Genomic DNA, 4,531 nt, shown 5'->3' on the forward strand with positions numbered 1-4,531 from the left:
GTACCTTGCCAGTTTTTTTTATTCTATTATGTGTTTCATGGCAGCTGGAGTTGTGCTCCAGTGCATGTGTTCGAATTGTGTGTGTACAACAAATATACATTTATATATTTTACAGGATTTTACAGGTCTTCATTTTAAACTGATCTTTTGTCATGAAGGTGTTAGAAAGTGAGGTTTTGATTTCCAAAAACATCATTACTTGGACAAATGTCAAAATAAAATGAAGTGAGAATTTGAAGAATGGAGAATTTAGATTTCAATGGTGGTGGTGCTGCAACAGTTCCCTATTGTCCCTAACAGTATAATTGGATTTTTCTGTACATTTTCTATACATTTATATCTCTCTGCTAAAACTACAGATATACAGACATGAGGCTTGGTCAAAACATAATGCTCCTTCCTGCTCCTCAGGCAAGAGAAATGAGCCTTATTGTCTGTCTTATTAAAAGCATTATACCTTTTGGATTATGTTTTGAGTTCCATATGTTTATAAATGTCAGCAACGATCAATTATTGAGGGTCAAGCTCTGCTGAGTAGTTTGAAACCAAAATTATTTTAGCAATTAAAACAGCTCTGACTTGTCGAGTTCTGGCCTCCACAAAACTTGTGAGACTTGTGTAAGTCCTGTAAGTCGCAAGGTGAGGCCTCTATGAATTGGACTTGTTTGTCCAGCACATTTCACAGATTCTCGATTTGATTTTTATCTGGTGAGACTGGAGGCCAAGCCAATACTTTGAAGTCTGTCATGTTCTTCAAACCATTTCTGGACATTTTTTTTGCAGTGTGGCACACATGAATGCTGTAGAACATTACCCAGAGCATCACATGCCATTTTCCCTGTTTCCACGGTGCATACCTGTTACTTCCCTAGGTAAGTGGCGCTACATTACTTGGCCAAAATAAGCCACAACCTGGATCAAACTAAGCCTGAATTTAAGAGCCTTCCAATTAAAAATTACTGCAGTGATTAATATGTTTCAGCTGGCAACAAGTTATTTTACCCTAAATGATGCAGTGAGTAGCTTTTCATTTCTTAAACGACCGTCAGAAGACACATCCTGTGGTCATGGAAAAGGTGTTTCCCTGTTTCAGACAGGTCAAATTAATAGCCAGCAATATTAAAACCTTGGAAGGATAGTAGTGAACCATCATCTTGCTCATTTTGGAGATATATATATATATATATATATATATATATATATATATATATATATATATATATATATATATATATATATATATATATATATATATATATATATGAGAGAGAATTAAGTTAATATTTTTTTAATTAATTTGAAACTTTAATTGTTTACAATTAGTAAAAGTCAAAATTCTTTGATTGCATGTTAATGTTTTCTGATTTCTTTCCTCCTTTATGACAGTAAACTGAATATCTTTGAGTAGTGGGCAAAATGACAGAAGACATTCATGTTGGACTTTGGGAAAAACTGATGACCACAAAAATCACTGTATTTATGAAGTACATGACATTATTTCTAATGGAATAAATAGTATACCTTTAATGTCAAATAACCAATCATGCCACAAGCAAATTGTCATGTTTTCTCTGGCTCTTCTATTGCTCCCCTCAACAGAGAAGTCAGCTTCAAATACAGTGCATAAGTCCTTCGCCTGAAGTGGAATACCAAATTTAATGTCACGTGAAGGTAACTTTGGCAAACAAAGTTGCTAAATTCAGATAAACTCCAGCTTATGTCAATCTTTGACTTTGTATGTCCAGCCTCCGCTGACTCATGCACGGGTTTTCCTATAAATGAAAAACATCAGTATGATCAGTGTCAAGTGGCAGAGTAACACATTCCTAGCTGCTATATGCAATATCTCTCATCATATGCAATATCTCTCATCACTCTCATCACAATAAAATAAGGAACATAATGGAACTAACCCCGAATTCATTGAACTTGACGGCGAAATAGTTATCTTGTTGAAGTCAGTAAATTCTCAGCATTTCTTTACTTTATTCTTACAAATATCTGAAACATCATTTAGTCATGTCAAAACTATTTCAAGATATCTGTAATTACATTTTGACTAGGAAGAATGAAAGTTAAAGGTATCTCTTATTTGATCTTGATAACAGATATCTGATTGTAAATTATGACTATCCATAGATACATAGATACTATCCATATAGATATCTACAATTTAATTCTGACTAGTCACAACCGGAATTATGGATAGTCATAATTAAGTTGTAGATATCTACATTTCACATCGCGGATATCAACTGAATAAAAGATATACATTAAATGTTAAAACGGCTTGCCATTGAACGCTGCTTTCTATGCGTGTTAGTGTTTATAAGCGGCATTCACTAAATTCTAGGGGTTTCCTTACCACGACGTAAAGTGGGCGTGTTTCTGGAGGTCTTGGAAAAATGCCCTTTTAAAAAAGGGCTACTACGAAGGACAAAACACTCATACCGGTAGATTTATTTTAGAAAAAAGCTCACATTATTTCAAGTCCGATGAAAGGCATTAAAATTATTGATAGAGAATTAAAAGTAACTCGATTAGCCGATGACACAACACTCTTCGTTCAAGATGAAAGCCAGATTTCTGTAGCTATAGATTTGGTTGATGAGTTCTCAAGGGCATCTGGTGTGTTTCTGAATCTGGATAAATGTGAGCTTTTGGCCATCAAGGAATGTTCTGAGACTTCTTACCTTAATATTCCCATAAAAACTGAAATTCAGTATTTAGGATTGTTAATCACTAAAGATCAACGTAGAAGATGTTCAATTAATTTTGATGCTATAATTGAAAAAACTAAAAAAATCTTAAACCATTGGCTTATAAGGGATCTCTGGTTAAGGGGTCGAATTCTGATTACCAAGGCAGAGGCTATTTCTCGGTTAACTTATGCAGCATTGGCTTTACATCTTGACAAAAAACAATGCAAGGAGATTGACAAAATGTTATATAACTTTGTTTGGAGAAACAAAACGCATTATATAAAGAAAACTGTTATTATGAATGCTTATGAAAAGGGTGGCCTAAATTCTTTGGATTTTGCAACATTAAATAATACATTTAAAGTTAATTGGCTTAGACACATAATCAGAAATCCCAACTCCATTTGGAATTTTATTCCCTCACATATTTTTTTCCAACTTGTGGCATTCAGTTTTTCCTTAGTTGCAATTATGATATTAACAAAATACCAGTAAAACTAGCTGAGTTTCATCGCCAGGCTTTTCTTTCTTTGTCATTTATCTACAAGCACAATTTCTCACCGCATAGGTATTATATCTGGAATAATAAGGACATGGGGGCATGGTGGCTTAGTGGTTAGCACGTTCGCCTCACACCTCCAGGGTTGGGGTTCGATTCCTGCCTCCGCCTTGTGTGTGTGGAGTTTGCATGTTCTCCCTGTGCCTCTGGGGTTTCCTCCGGGTACTCCGGTTTCCTCCCCCGGTCCAAAGACATGCATGGTAGGTTGATTGGCATCTCTGGAAAATTGTCCGTAGTGTGTGATTGCGTGAGTGAATGAGAGTGTGTGTGTGCCCTGCGATGGGTTGGCACTCGGCCCAGGGTGTATCCTGCCTTGATGCCCGATGACGCCTGAGATAGGCACAGGCTCCCCGTGACCGAGGTAGTTCGGATAAGCGGTAGAAAATGAATGAATGAATAATAAGGACATTGTGTATAAGCGTAAATCTCTTTTTCTTGAGTATTGGTTTAAGAATGGCATAATCCTGGTAGATCAGTTGTTTAATTCAAATGGTTTTCTTTTCACTTTTGGTGAGTTTTTGGCTTTTTACAAAATCCCTGTACCACCAAAGGATTATGCTAAAGTTTTTGATGCCATATCTCCTAAAATTTGTACTTTATTTAAATATTCAACAAGAATAAATACTCAACTTTGGTCCCTACCTAATATTGTTAATACCTATGAAGGCAGGATATGTTTGTCCTTCAACTCCCACAGTAGATGTATAAGAACTTTATTTCAAAGAGATATTGTATCTTTGCCTTATGTTCATTCTTTCTGGAACCGGTTTACAGATGATATTGTTTGGAAAAAGGTTTGGCTACTTCCAAATCAGTATTTAATTACAAATAAAATAAAAGTCTCATTTAAACTTATTCATAGGATCTACCCAACAAAACATTTTCTTGTGAGATTTAAAAGCGATATACAGTTGTGTTCAAAATTATTCAACCCCCACTGAAATTGATTGTTTTGGTCGGTTTGACATTGATTATGATCATTCAGTCATCCTGCTTACAATTAAATCAAAGAGGCACATGTAGGTCAGACAAATATAACATAACATTTATAATGAAATAACCACAAATGTCTTTTCTGAGCTCACATCATTATCAGTTTTATTCAACCCCCAAGTGACATTCAATCTTAGTACTTAGTACAACATCCTTTTACAGTTATAACAGCTTTTAAACGTGAAGCATAGCTTGACACAAGTGTCTTGCAGCGATCTACGGGTATTTTCGCCCATTCATCATGGGCAAAAGCCTCCAGTTCAGTCACATTCTTAGG

This window comes from Tachysurus vachellii, chromosome 6, assembly GCF_030014155.1.
Source record: "Tachysurus vachellii isolate PV-2020 chromosome 6, HZAU_Pvac_v1, whole genome shotgun sequence".
NCBI classification, from domain to species: Eukaryota; Metazoa; Chordata; class Actinopteri; order Siluriformes; family Bagridae; genus Tachysurus; species Tachysurus vachellii.